We start from the raw sequence: 15,850 nt of genomic DNA on the forward strand, positions 1-15,850 counted from the left end.
ATAAGTTCACTGATTGTGAGGCGAGGTACTCACCGATCAAAAATTTGTGTTGTGCTTTAGTTTGGGCTAATCGAAGGCTCAGACAATATATGTTGTACCACACCACTTAGTTGATCTCTAGACTAGACCCTTTGAAATACCTGATAGGTGTACCAGCTTTTTCATTAAGATTAGCTCGTTGGTAGATCCTGTGGTGAGAGTTTGACATTAAATACGTAAGTCAAAAACCAGTCAAGGGGAGTGCCATAGCATATTTCATTACAAGTAGGGCTTTAAACGAATATAAGCCGTTTAGTTTTGATTTCCAAGAAGAATATTAGATGGCCATTTCAGTTGAGGAAGCAGTTACGTCCACCAGGGAACATTGGAAATTGAACTTTGATGGTGCTTCAAATGCCTTGAGGTATGGAATTACGACAATTATGGTCTCACCGAATGGAGAACGTTATCCTTTCACCAGTCGGCTAAATTTTGATTGCACGAACAATATGTCCGAGTATGAAGCTTGTGTTATGGGTGTTAAAGTTACTATTTAATGTAAAATAAAAATACTCAAAGGATATTGGGAATCGACCTAGTAATTTATCAGCTTAGGGGAGAATGAGAAATAAAATATCCCAAGCTGGTGGAATACCATAAATTGGTCATTAGACTTATCAAAGAATTTGAAGAAGTAACATTTAATTACCTTCCCAAAGAAAAAAATCAAATGGCAGATGCTTTGGCCACTTTGGCAGCAGCCTTTAAAGTTAGTAAGCCTTCAAATATGATGCCCGTTGAGATGCATGCCTATAAGTATCCAACTCATTGCTTTAATATAGAACAAGAAGAAGATGGAAACCCCCTGGTATTATGATATTTTACAATACATCAGATATCATAGTTATCTTGAGCAGGCTACTGAGAATGAAAAAATAACTATTAGAATAATGACAGCATGGTATGTGCTTGATGGTGATATATTGCACTAGAAAAGTCAATATCAGTTTCTATTGATGTGTGTAGATGAAAAAGGGGCTAAAACAATTCTCAAGGAAGTACATAAGGGAGTATGTGGTACCCATGCCAATGGACATGCAATGGCTAGGCAAATAATGAGATTTCAGTGAAATTGGTCAATAATTAAGACTGATTGCAACAATGGTACCCATACCGATGACAGTGACTCGTTGATTGATTTCGAGATGCCCATATATCAGGGGGAAATCGAGGGTTATGATAATGATGTGGAATACAACTTGTCTTCTAAACTATTAAAAATGTTGGAAAGGGAGGATAAGCAGATTCTACCTTATGAAGAGCCCACTGAAACTTTGAATCTGGGATCAGATGAAGATAGAAAATAGATAAATATTGGAACCTCCCTATCTACCGAGGGATGTCATAATCTAATCAAACTGCTTCGAGAGTAAAAATATGTATTTGCCTGGTCATATAAAGACATGTCGAGTTTGGACATATAATTGGTGGTACACAAGTTGTTGATAAAGCTAGAATGTAGACTTGTGTAACAAAAGCTTAGAAGAATGAGACCCGAGATACTGCTAAAAAAATAAAGAATAAGTAAAGAAACAATTCGATTATGGTTTCCTTAAGGTGGCCAAGTATCTTGAATGTGTGGAAAATATTGTCCAGTACCAAAGAAGGATGGAAAAGTTCGTATATGCGTTGACTACTGAGATCTCAATAGGGCCAGTCTGAATGATAATTTTCCTTTTCCACACATAGACATGCTGGTGGACAATATTTCTAGAAAATATTTGTTCTCATTCATGGATGGGTTCTCTAGCTACAATCAAATAAAGATACACCTTGAAGATATGGAAAAAACTACGTTTATCACTATGTGTGACACATTTTGCTACAAAGTGATCCCGTTTGGGCTAAAGAATGTAAGGCAACGTACCAAAGAGCCATGGTAACACTGTTTCATGACATGATGCATAAATAAATAGACGTTTATGTCGATGATATGAATTTCAAGGCCAAGACAGAGAAAGAAAATATTGAGAATTTGAGGAAACTCTTTCAGAGGTTAGGGAAATGCCAGCTGAAACTCAACCCAAATAAGTGTACCTTTAGGATAATGTCTGGGAAGCTCTTGGGGTTTATAGTTAGTGGAAAAGGATTTAATTAGATCATGATAAACTCAAAGACATTCAAAATTTGTCACCTTTATAAACACAAAAACAAGTTCGAGGATTTCTAGGGAGGTTGTATTATATTGGTCGATTTATCTCATAGCTAACTGAGAAATGTGATCCTATTTTTCACTTTCTCCACAAAGATAACTCAAGAGTATGGAGTGATGATTGTGAAGAAGCTTTTAAAGCAGTCAAACAATATTTGTCAAATACTCCAGTTCTAGTGCCACCTATCTGAGGCAAACCTTAATTCTCTACTTGTCAGTCTTTGAGAATTCCATGGAGGGTGTTAGGGTAACATGACCACACTGAGAAGAAAGATAGGGTAATTTATTATCTCATAATAAGTTCACTGATTGTGAGGCGAGGTACTCGTCGATCAAAAATTTGTGTTGCGCTTTAGTTTGGGCTATTCGAAGGCTCAGACAATATATGTTGTACCACACCACTTAGTTGATCTCTAGACTAGACCCTTTGAAATACCTGATAGGTGTACCAGTTTTATCAGGAAGATTAACTTGTTGGTAGATCCTGTGGTGAGAGTTTGACATTCAATATGTAAGTCCAAAACCAGTCAAGGGGAGTGCCATAGCATATTTCATTACAAGTAGGGCTTTAAACGAATATAAGCCGTTTAGTTTTGATTTCCAAGAAGAATATTTGATGGCCATTTTAGTTGAGGAAGCAGTTACGTCCACCAAGGAACATTGGAAATTGAACTTTGATGGTGCTTCAAATGCCTTGAGACATGGAATTACGGCAATTATGGTCTCATCGAATGGAGAACGTTATCCTTTCACCAGTCGGCTAAATTTTGATTGCACGAACAATATATCCGAGTATGAAGCTTGTGTTTTGGGTCTTAAAGTTACTATTTAATGTAAAATAAAAATAATCAAAGGATAATGGGATTCGACCTAGTAATTTATCAGCTTAGGGGAGACTGAGAAATAAAATATCCTAAGCTGGTGGAATACCGTAAATTGGTCATTAGACTTATCGAAGAATTTGAAGAAGTAGCATTTAATTACCTTCCCAAAGAAAAAAATCAAATGGCAGATGATTTGGCCACTTTGGCAGCAGCCTTTAAAGTTAGTAAGCCTTCAAATATGATGCCCGTTGAGATGCATGCCTATAAGTATCCAACTCATTGCTTTAATATAGAACAAGAAGAAGATGGAAACCCCCTGGTATTATGATATTTTACAATACATCAGATATCATAGTTATCTTGAGCAGGCTACCGAGAATGACAAAAGAACTATTAGAAGAATGACAGCATAGTATGTGCTTGATGGTGATATATTGCACTAGAAAAGTCCATATCAATTTCTATTGATGTGTGTAGATGAAAAAGGGGCTAAAACAATTCTCGAGGAAGTACATAAGGGAGTATGTGGTACCCATGCTAATGGACATGCAATGGCTAGGCAAATAATGAGATTTCGGTATAATTGGTCAACAATAGAGACTGATTGCATCAGTTATGCTAGAAAATGTCACAAGTTCCATATTTATGGAGGCACAATTCATACCCCTCTTCATCCGTTGCACGTGATGACAGCTCTGTGGCCATTCTCTATGTGGGGCAAGGATGTTATTAGACAAATTTTGCCCAAAGCTTCAAATGGTCATCGTTTCATCTTGGTGACAACATATTATTTCACTAAATGGGTAGAAGTTGCTTTCTATGCAAACATTACTCAGTCAACAATCTGTAACTTCTTACTAAAGGAAATCATCTGTCGATATGGCTTGCCAGATAGAATTATCTCCGACAATACCTTGAATCTAAACAATAAGATGATGAATTCAATATGTGAGCAATTCAAAATAAAGCATCATAATTCCACCACTTATCGCCCAAAGATGAATGGGGCAGTAGAGGCAATTAATAAGAATGTCACGAGGTTTATAGAGAAAATGACAGAGACTTATAAGAACTGGCATGAAAAATTGTCATTTGTTATGTTTGCTTATCGAAATTCAATACGAAAATCAACTGGGTTAACTCCATTTTCTTTAGCCTATGGGATTGAAGTTGTTGAGGTAGAAATTCCCTCACTTCGAGTTTTGTCAGAGGTGAAGCTAGATGAGGCAGAGTGGGTACAAGCTAGATATGACCAATTAAATCTAATTGAAGAAAAGAGATTGAAAGTTATTTTTCATGGTCAGATGCACCAGAAGCGCATGATGCAAGCACACGATAAGAAAGTTCACCCCTGAGAGTTTCATGAGGGAGATCTGGTGCTTAGAAGAGTCTTACCCATTCAAAAGGATTTCCAAGAAAAATTGATGCCAGACTGGGAGGGACTCTATATTACGAAGAAAGCCTTATCTGGAGGAGCTATAATCCTTACTAATATGGATGGGCCAGAATTACCCAACCCAGTGAACTCCAATGTAATCAAGAGATATTTTTCCTGAAGATAGAAAAAGAGAAAGAAATATAAATAAAAGGGGGTTTTAGATGAAAATCTAAAAAGGGCGTCCTGAAACCAAAAGAAGTCTCAAGTTGAAAACCTGTAAATGGTGGGTTGAGTATCAATCAAATTTAGGATTCGTGCATGGTAAAGGTTTTAAATTGATTTTCAAGTCGAAAGAGCTCCTTATTTGAACAGTATCATCAAATATTAATCATGGTTAGGACTGAAGATTGAAAAGTCTCGATTAAAACAACCAGGAAAAATCAAGTGCATATGGGATTCAATACTGGTTTATAGCATCCAACGCTGGAGATTTGGTAGTCTAGAGAGAAATTCACACCCTTACACATTGTCACAACTCTCGAGATCCTTTCAACAGAAGCTACACTTGAGTCACTCTACGGCGTGCCAGTTCAAAAGCATTTGTATTATTGATATCTGGGAACGCCTACATCATTTTCTTTTACTTTTTCCAGTTAAAAGTTTGACATGTGTATACCCAAAAAAACTTGTTACATTTATATAAATAAAAAAAGGTATTTTCTTGTTAATACACCTTTTGCAAGCATCTTACTTTGAAAATTAAAAACATGTAGTTTAACTTGAAAGAATAAAATCATCGTGTATTATTGTGCAAAAGGTTTTGGAAAAGTGCAGGTGTTCTGAAGCTGACAATGGTTTTAGCATGAAGCTTGCATGATGACATGCTACATAAAACTAAAACCTTGGAGTACATAGAAAGTTTCAGCAAGTTGGGATAATCCAAGACATTTATCACTGATCAAGTAGCTGGTAATGAATACTGTATGATTTAAAGAAAGAAAAAAATCAAGGTCATATCCAACCAAAGAGTATCTGATCGAGAGTGTCAGACGGAGTGAACCAATCGTAATTTTGATTCCCAAGATTAAGCCGAGTCACAAGCCGGCCAACGATAGACGATTCTCCTTCGAAAAAGAAAATACACTAAAATTGCATTATTGCACACATTTTAGGCATAAACAATATCATGACATTCATAAATGCATGATAACAGATGTAAGTAAGTATCTACAGATAAACCGGGGAAAGATAAAGCCAAATATGTTTAAACCTCAAGATAAAAGTAACCAATTCAAAGTCCCAAGAAGGGATAGGTTCAAATGATGCTCGAGTCAAGGAAGATTCCCCATATCTGGTGGTTGCGAGATGAGTTCCCACAAGAGAAAAGGATTTTCAAAGATTCTCTCAAATTCTAAACCTTTGGGTATGCTGATTTCAAATTGTTAAACATACACTAATGATTAGTAATGTTTGATTTTTCAAGTTTGACCTTCGTAAAGATAAAAGCAATAAATCAACCTTGGTTCAATTCATCCCAAAAAGTGGTGGAGTGGATTAAATTTCTTTAAGAGGTTTGATTTTCCCCTAAGGAGTAGTGGAACATATTCTTTTTCTTTCAAATTTTGTATTCCTGAAGAACAGTGAACCAAATCGATTCTAATTCAATCTTCCATAAACAGTACCGAAGTATATCAAAATATTATGTCTTTGATCTCCCCTAATGAGTAGTGAAGCAGGCCCACCTTCTCTTAGATGTGGTCTTCCTAGAGAGCAGTGAAGTAAATCGATTTCGCTTCAATCTTCCCTGAAGTACAACGAAGTGGATTAAAATAATACATATCTGATCTCCCCTAAAGAGTAATGGAGCAGACCCATATTCTTTCAGATGTGGTCTTCCCATAGAGCAGCTAAGCAAATAATGTCTGATTTAATCTTCCCTGAAGAGCATTGAAGTGGATCAAAACATTACGTGTCTGATCTCCCCTAAAGAGTAGTGGAGCAGACGCATCTTCTTCTAGATTTGGTCTTCCTGGAGAACAGCAAAGCAAATCACGTCTAATTCAATCTTCCCTAAAGAGAAGCAAAGTGGATTAAAATTTAGAGTCTGATCTCTCCTAAAGAGTAGTGGAGCATACCTGCCTTCTTTCAGATTTGGTCTTCCTAAAGAGAAGTGAAGAAAATCAAGTTTCATTCAATCTTCCTTAAAAAACGGTGAAAAGAATTGAGCAGATCAAGTTTGACCTACCCTGAAATTATAGTGGAGCAAACTAACCTTTCAGATTCCTTGTAAACGAAAAAATATGACCATCATTTGATCTTTGCTCTAATCTCGTTTCACGACAATGAACAAAGAGGGGTAGCTATAGATGCTCATTTTGTCTGGGAATCTCGTCTGGATTTCGTTTGAGTTTTACATATATATACACTCACATATGATACTATTAACTAAGGTTTAGTGTTCTAGGTTAATAATTTTAAATAAATATATAGGTAAGTTAATTAACATATATATATATATATACACACGAAAGTAAGAGTATGTAGGTTCATATTATTTACGTGTAAATATATATATTACGCGAATATATCAACATATATAAATAATTAAATCAAATATATTTATGCACATAAAATACGAATTTAAAATGCACTGATCTTTATCAATGTTATTTGTAGGCCCTAGTTATAAAACCAAAAACAGGAGTGGCTCAAACCATAACCAAACCCGAGCTGAAGCATGCTAAATAGATTAAGGTCCGGAGGAAACCCTAACATTTCCATTCTTTTTTCCATCGCCATCAGAAGCCTGGAACCGTCAGATCTGTTAACCAATCTGATAGTCCAGATTAAGACTTTAAATTAGGGTTCTTATAACCCTAAAAAAAGAGGCATACGTAGCCACAGGTCCACCGTTAGATATTATGAGATCCAATGACCCAAACATGAGGACCATTAGGGTTTGTGTAACCCTTCGGTGCTTCCTCTCACAAGAACCATCATATCTAGACCCATCCAATGATCCAGATTGGGAAAAATAATTAGAGTTCTCAAACCCTAGTCGCCACCACTCATGGATATCAACTGTCTGATCTGACCCGCTTTTGATGCATGTGCGGGTTCTCTAGATCCCCACAACGTTCTAGATTCCACATGCACCTTAAACCATCCCTGGTACCCTCTACACTTATAGCAGTTGTATGTTCCCTGCTAGATTCCCTCTGCCATGGCAGTGGAAGAAGAAAAGAGCCACCTCGATGCATAACTCCAACAAAGCAAGAAGGTGCATTTCAGGACCTCAGATTAGCCACACCAGCAAGATCCCTCACATGTAAAGCCAAACTAAAGAGAAAATATATCAGAAACGAGGGGGATAACCGAGAGAAAATTAAGTCTAAAAGAGGGGACCAACCAAAAGCATCAAAAAGAAAAATAAAAATAAAAACCCTCTCTGTTTATGAGTAAACAAATGTCTAACAAAAAAACTAATCCCAAATAGAAAGAAACTCACGTTCCCAGTCCAAAAAACTTTTTCACCATTGCTAAGAGTCAAAACCCCATCGAGTCGAAGGTAAACCCTTCATCCCTTGGTTTTTCTCTGTTAGTTTTGAGGTTATAGGGATCGTCCTTATAGGGGGTTTAAGTCTCAAGTAGGGTTTAAGACCTCTCGGTTCCACATCGGAGCCCCGTTGGGGAGGAGGTCACGATGACTGTATGGTTTAGTGAGAATAGTGCAAGTTTTGAGATTCTTTTTTCCTTGTGGGTTTCAGGGTAGTTTTGGTTTCGGGTCTCGATAGGGTAGAGTTTTGAGGTGTTTTGGTCCCTTATCAGAGCCGTTGAGCGGCGGCGGCCATGGTGGCTGTTGATTCAAGGGAATGAGGTGAAGAAAAAAGAGGTAAGAAGGGAGATAGAAGATGGAGCGGCGAAAAGAAAAGGGCTTAAGAAAAATGGTTGATGCAAAATGAATTAGGGTTAGAAATTTTACCCAAAATAGGCTATATATCTAGTAGCTAAAATGATGTTGTTTCAGGGAATGATGGAACCCGCGTCTGGTGAGCGGGGTAATATCGCTTTAGGTCCTTGTTACCTTTGTAATCTTCCACTTCATTCATCAATCGAAAGTTTTCATTTTTTTTTATTTGTGTCGTTGATTTATTTGTGTTTATGTTTTAATCAGTATTCATTTTAATTACTAGTTTACTATTTGAGTTTGTACATATATAATTCTTGGTATATTTGCATGTTAGTCCTTATTAGCTCTGTTTAACTGTGATTTGATCCTTGTTTTAAATGGTTAAAATATATTTTAGTCCTCATACTTTTCTTATTAAATATTTTTTAGTCCATATATTTTACATACACAGACACCCACATATATATAAGGGTTGTTAACATGAAATAGAAAAAATTACCTTTTATACTAGAGTTTTAGGGAAAATCACACAGAGGTCCTCTCTATTTTGGCTTATTCTTACACTCTGTTCACCAGTCTATGGGTTATTCTCTCTTCAGTTCTTATAACTTAGACGTTTTTCTGTTTTGGTTACTGATTTGTGCTATTTAGAAGTTATTTACCCTTGATGTATTTTTTTAAATTGAATCTTTGGATTTAGGTCTCAAATATTTTAGTCCTAATTTAGATTACTTTATCTTTTAGATTTAGTCCTTACATTTTGATTTCTTCCAATTTAGTCCCTTGTTAGATAATTGTGTTCTTTAATTAGTTGTATATATTTATTTTGCATGTTGATGTGTTTATAGATATGCAAGTATACAAATGATTTATTTACGAATCACATGACATCATTTTTGTATGATATGTATGATACCCTCAAAAGCTTAACTCGACTTGACCAAATAATTAGACTAAGGGTAACCACTCTTCATTTTAAGGTTGTCGTGGAACGACTGTCTTAACGTATGAGAAAGTGATTTCTGACAATTTTAAAATTAAAGTGTGTCCCGCCAAGTTAAACCTTAAAATTTGAATACACTTAAAAATTTGGGAATGAAAGAATAAGAAATGTTTGTCTATTTAAAATTCTTCGAGAAAATATCGTTAGAACTTATAAAAGGTTCAATCTCGACATCTTTAAATAATCGAATATCCTTATTCTTTTTAATAGGATTGGTAATTTTTAATTTAATTTGTTTATTTTATTCCATCATATTTCATGCATTCTAATTGGAAACGAATTTTTGAAAGGATCTGTAATATTTCTTTATTTTGATTGAAGTAGGAATCGATTGCCTCAATGTATGAGAGGTTGTTTCTTCTCAATAGGAAATAATTAAATATTATTATATTTTGTTCTAAAATTCTAAGAATATTGTTTTAAGGGATCTTAAATTAAATTAAAATTGAACTTGTATGTTTCATTGCAAAGATAATTAATTAATCGACTAGGTACCGATTTAGGGCGTTGTGGGCTTGCTCATCCTTCCCCATGTGTAACCGACTCCCGAACTCAAATTTTTTGTAGGTATACCATAAAATATTATTTTAATAATTTTTTAAAATTAAATCTTATTAAAATGACAAAATGTTTTTGGGTGCCGAATCACACCCTAATCAAATATTGATGGCGACTCCTTGAACAAATTTTCAATTTACTTTTAAAAAGAAATCCCAAATTTTGTAAGACAATAGTTTTTAAAAAAAAAATCAATTTTCTTTAATTAAAAAGTTGAAAATTAAACCTTGTGTGGTTTTTTAAAAACAATTGGAAAAATATCAGTTTGACAACTAGCATAACAGAGCCAGTGAGGCTAGTATCTGATGTTGCATGATACTAGATACTAGCATAGCAGAGTCAGTGTTGCATTTAGGACATGCATAGTGGTGTCAGTGTCGTATTTAGATAATGCGTAGCAGATATAGTCATTAGGGTTAGAGTCCCTTTATAGGTATTCTAATAGCAAGGCCCTTGTCCGAGGATAAAGGGAAGTGTAAGACCCCTACTTCAGCGACAGTACAGTTGAACTTTAATTTGGTAACACGTGATCCAGATCATTCATGAACCTATTGTTTAGTACCCTATCTTCAACATGCTTACGTTAATGAAACTCTTATGTTGCTCTAGATTAGCGATTATACTGTTGGGCTTTGTAAGCTTAGCCTTCGGAGTTTTTAATGGGTAGGTCAGTAGCTTGGGCAGTTCTTGGAGCGCCGTCGAAGCAGGACTTCCAGTATTTCTTTTATAGCATTGTATTGTAGTTTAGAGGGCATGTGTATTTACAAGACCATACTTATGTATTCAAATTTATAAGAAAGTATTTGTATTAATTTGATTTTAATTATGTGTCACGGAGCTCCTATTTTTTAAATTTTTCTATTTCAATTATGTATGTTTTAATTATGATACCATTGATTATATTTTCAAAAGAGAACGAGCAGATTTTGTAAAATCAAGGGTTGCCTCGGTTGCCCAATGTGGCACTTTAGGTCCAATCGGGTCTAGGGTGTTACACAAACGCTTCGAGATAAAAGAAGAAGGCCACAAAAACAATTAAATCCTAAAGAATCTGAAACCACCTCCAAAGAGGAATTGACACAGTCAACAGAAACATAATCGCACAACATTCCTAAAGTGTCACACGCTATACCCAACACCATGCCTAATGCAAATCACACAATACCAGAACCAATAGCCAACCCAACGATCCGGGAGCTAGCCGTAGCCCCCACAGTTTAACAACCTCTTTGAATCACCTTTCCTCAAGGTGAAACTCCTTCTCAACTAAAGACGGGTCTCAATCATTTTCGTCATACCTTCAACGGTCTTACCAGTGAAAGTCCGCATAAACATTTAGTAGAATTTCGTTTGGTCTGTTCAAGCATGAAGCCACAATGATTTTTTGATGACCAAATTAAATTAAAAGCTTTCGCTTTTTCTTTAGCTGAAATTAATAAAGAGTGGTTATTCTGTTTACCGCTGAATTATGTTCATACTTGGAATGATTTAACCCGAATTTTTCTTGACATGTTTTTCCCAGTAGTAAAAGTAAGTGAATTGAGGAGAACCATTATAGGAATTAAACAAAAATATGGGGAATCATTCTACGATTATTGGGAGCAATTTAAAAAGCTTTGAGCAAGTTGTCCGCATCATAGATTAACCGAGCAAACACTTCTTCAGTACTTCTAAGAAGTGCTCACTCTCTTAGAGATGAAAATGGTCGATGTAGCTAGTTGATGAGTTATAGCCATTATGACACCAAATGCATCAAGGGAATTGATTTCAACAATGGCGGTAAATTCACGACAGTTTTCAAGTGAACCAAGTCGACGAGTTCAAGAGATAAATTCTATTTTGCTTGAAACTAAAATTGATAAATTAATTGACGTAATTAATTCTCTTATTGTAGGTAAAAATGGCATCATAAGATTATGTGGTATATGCACGATGCCCGATCATCTGATTTATTATTGACTGATGCTACAAGAAGAGGTGAACGCTCAACTTAATGTCGTGGGTAATTTTTCGAGACTTCCCCAAAGGCCTTACAACCCACACGGAAATACATACAATCCTGGATGGAGAGACCACCCCAATTTTAGATATGCATGAAATGTGAGTCCAAATCAAGCCTATCAACTGAGACCACCCCCACAATAACCGTATAAGCCACCAAATACATCCTTTGAATCCATAGTTGAAAGTTGGCCCTATCTCAAGAAAAATTTCAGATTCGAACTGAAGCGCACTTGCAAGAAATGTTTAAACAAATAAGCCAATTGGCTTAGACTATGGGGCGTCTAGAGTCACAAGGGAAGTTTATGTTATAAACTGAGATAAACCCGAGGGAGAATGTGAATGTCATTACCCTCCTAAATGGAACAATTTTTGCACAACCTATCGCAGATAATATAGATGTGCAATCCCAAAGAAAAGAGAAAAAAATGAAATCCTGGAAGGAAGATGAAGTAAACGTAAATTTCCAAGAGAAAAATAAAGTTGGCACAGAATCCCGAAGGAAAAATATGGATGAATCGTAAATCGACTCCATACTATCTCTTTATGTCGTTTCACCACATTTCCTCTCAATATTGATGAAAAGATACAAAGAAACCAAGGAGAAAGAGATCTTGGATGTATTCCAGAAGGTAGAAAACATTCCACTTTTTGAAGTTATCTAGAAGGTTCTGAGGTATGCCCGATTCCTTAAGGATATTTGCACAATAAAAAGAAAACTTACCAGGCACGAGAAGGTTAATTTGGGAGAGCATGTTTCAACCATTCTTCAACGAAAACTTCCACCAAAGTTGAAGGACCAAGGTATGTTCGTCATTCCTTGTAAAATCGGTAAGGTTGGAATAAAGTGTGCAGTGTGTGATTTGGGTGCCTCTATTAACGTAATACCTTTATTCATATATAATTGAATTTCTGTTGAGCCCTTGAAGGATACCAAAGTTACGGTACAATTGAAAGATCGCTCAATAATTTATCTTGAAGGGTTGTTGGAGAATGTCTTAGTAAAGCTAAATGAACTAATATTTCTTATGGATTTCTATGTCATTGACATGGAAAATTACTTGACAAATATCGCTTCTAAAATTCTCCTTGGGTGCCCATTCCTTAGTACAACACATACGAAGATCAACGTAAGCAGAATTCTTAGAATGGAATTTGATGGTGAGGTCATAAAATTCAAGGAACATCCCGATAAAGTTGATAGTTTAAATTTTGTAGATATTTTTGAGCTTGTAGTTGACGAATTTATGGAATCCAATTTTTTTTATGATTTGTGAAAGGAATTGAATGATGGAAACAACAACATTAGGGAGTTGAAAAACATTTCAATTGTTGATTCATATTTACACTTAGCTCCTTTAAAAACTAAATTGTTACTTTCCCTTTTTCACACACCAAAAATAAAGTCGAAACCATCGTAGAAACGTTTGAAGAACTAACTTTTTTGTAAAATAAACGTATTGAAGGCCGTTAATTTCGATAGATTTTAAAATTGGGAAAGTTCTGAAGAAATTTTATGAGAATTTTCAAATTTCGCATAAGGAAATCCTTAGTTGGAAAAAGCAAATGAAGTGGAAGTGTCTGTCGCGGAACATGTAGTCTGAACTAGGTCACCGAGCTAAACAATGTTCAACAAAGCGCTTTAATTGGAGGCAACTCATTTTTGTTTTAGTTTCTTTTCTTTATTTTTATTTATTTATTGTTATCAAATATTTATTTCATTTTTATTTACCTTGAATTTTTAGGTACCCCGATATTTTTTATCAAATTTGAATGAACGATATAGCATCAAAATTACATGGAAAATAATGTGAAATATATAACGAGGATGAAACAAAGATGGCTTGCAATTCTTTAGAGCAGTGGTACAAAAAAAAAAGAAGAGAAAACCAATTTTCCCATTATGTTCATCAAAACCCACGTGCCTTTTTATTAAAATCCCAAGTCCCACACGTATTCTGCTTTTGTAAAAAAAAACCCAAACCCTAGCGAAACATATATTTAATGCTTTTTTTCCTTTCCTTCATTAACCCAAAAAAAATTGACCATTTTTCTTCTTCTTCATCATCACATATTTTTATCACCCTCAAACCTGATTACACTAATCTTTATACCACGCAACATCGTTCCTCGATATTTGTCCACTCTTGCAAACCAAGATAGTTTGAACTAAGAACTTAAGACGTCGATGATTTGATACATGCACCACACACCCTAAAGCTAAGGATGATGAATTTACTATACCACTTGGCCCTATCACACGAGGCCGGACCAAACTTCTTAAAAGACAAGCTTCAAATCGCAGTTCAAGCATTCATCCGTAAGGGTCTAATAGCAGCAGATTTGAAACAACGTTTTGAAGGGGATACAGTTGTTATCTGGTCAACATTTCTTCTGGATATACAACCTTCTGTCTCTTATCTTTCCAAAGGTTCTTTAATTACATCAATCCGATATCGGGAACTCAAGATATGGTCATTTTACTGAAGGCGGTGCATGTAGGAAACCCTATACGGGATTAATACGTGATTTTGTAAATATTGCGAATTTTAAATATTTATGTTGATTATTTGTAATATAATTTAATATAGGATGATCAATTATCTTTTAGGATCAGATTTATTATTTTATTAGGAATTAAGGTTGGGTTAAAACAATATTTTTAGTTATTATTATTTTATTAGGAATTAGAGTTAAAACATGTTTAGTTTATTATTATTTTATTCTCTAGTTATTTAGGACCTTTAGGATTCAGCCCCTATATAAAGGAGGCTTTATTCAACTTTGTAACTCAGATTTCTTTGATTAATAATACAACGAGAGTTCGTTTTTGTAAGTGTTGATTGCCTTGTGCCTTCAAAGCTTCTTCTCCTTGAGTTCTTTCAAGTTCTTGTGAGGGAGATTAATCTTCACACTCCAATTTTCCTTTTAATTGTGACTAGGAGGGTTGGTTAGGCCATATTATCATGTTTGCCTTTTCATTGCGACTAGGAGGGCTCGATAGGACATTATCCATCGATTTTCCACATATCCATCCACGCCATCAATCATCTTTACCGTTCACTTTCATAAGTGATATCTTTTGATTTCTTGGTTATTTTTCTTTATTTTCAATTCCTTTATCTTTTATTTATCTTTTTTAATCTTGTTTCTTATCTTATTTCTAGCACCAAAAAGAAACCCTAAAGAACCCTAGCTATTTCTGCCACCTTCCCCCATTCATCCCTTATTATTGTTCATCGAGTCTAGAGATTTTCTAGGTTTGATTCTTCAACAACAGCAACGTTCATCAATCTACCACCGCTTCCCTATCATGATTACCTTTCATCGATTAATCGCAGGCATTGCCACTGCCGAATCAGAAAACTTGAGGTAAATAAACGAGCTTATTTTTTTTATCCATTACTAATGATATTTCCTTTTGGCTTTGTAGGAAACTTTAACATCGATTCGTACTCTGAAAACTTCTATTTTAAATGATCGAGTCCAATCTAGTGTCTCTCATCGTGACCGACATTAAATAGAGGAGTATTTTTGTTCCCTCTCTTGTGTATTTAACTTTCATACTAGGACAATATGACTTAAGTGAGGGGGTGGAAATTGCATCAAATTTCACTTTGCTTATATAATTGGTTGGAATTAAGTTTCCTCTTGAATTGATGTGTTGAAAATTTTCTCATTGCCTATCTCATTTTCACATGGTTTCTTCGATTTTTCTTGTGAATTTTAATCTCTCTTTTGTTGGAATTTAGGAAGCATGATAGCAATTGGAATGATTAATTGGTTTTTCTTTAAAATTTTTGGCATTCCATGAATTTGTTGGTTAAATTGATAGCATGACTTAGTGTAATTAGCTTTTCATGTGAGTTTTGAGCCTAGTGAGAAGACATTTACTTTCTTGCTCTTTATTTCATTTGAGTGTGGTGACTAATTCTTTGCATTCTATAACTTGTAGCGTAATGTTTATCGAGACTACACGATTGAA

At 35.1% G+C, this 15,850-nt stretch overlaps 1 pseudogene; it reads left to right on the top strand.

Moving 5' to 3' along the window:
* The first annotated feature begins 320 nt into the window (after positions 1-320).
* LOC120126186 overlaps positions 321-15,850 on the top strand; it is a 30,121-nt pseudogene continuing 14,591 nt past the window's right edge.

The sequence above is a fragment of the Hibiscus syriacus genome, unplaced genomic scaffold, assembly GCF_006381635.1.
Source record: "Hibiscus syriacus cultivar Baekdansim isolate YM2019G1 unplaced genomic scaffold, ASM638163v2 tig00110450_pilon, whole genome shotgun sequence".
NCBI classification, from domain to species: Eukaryota; Viridiplantae; Streptophyta; class Magnoliopsida; order Malvales; family Malvaceae; genus Hibiscus; species Hibiscus syriacus.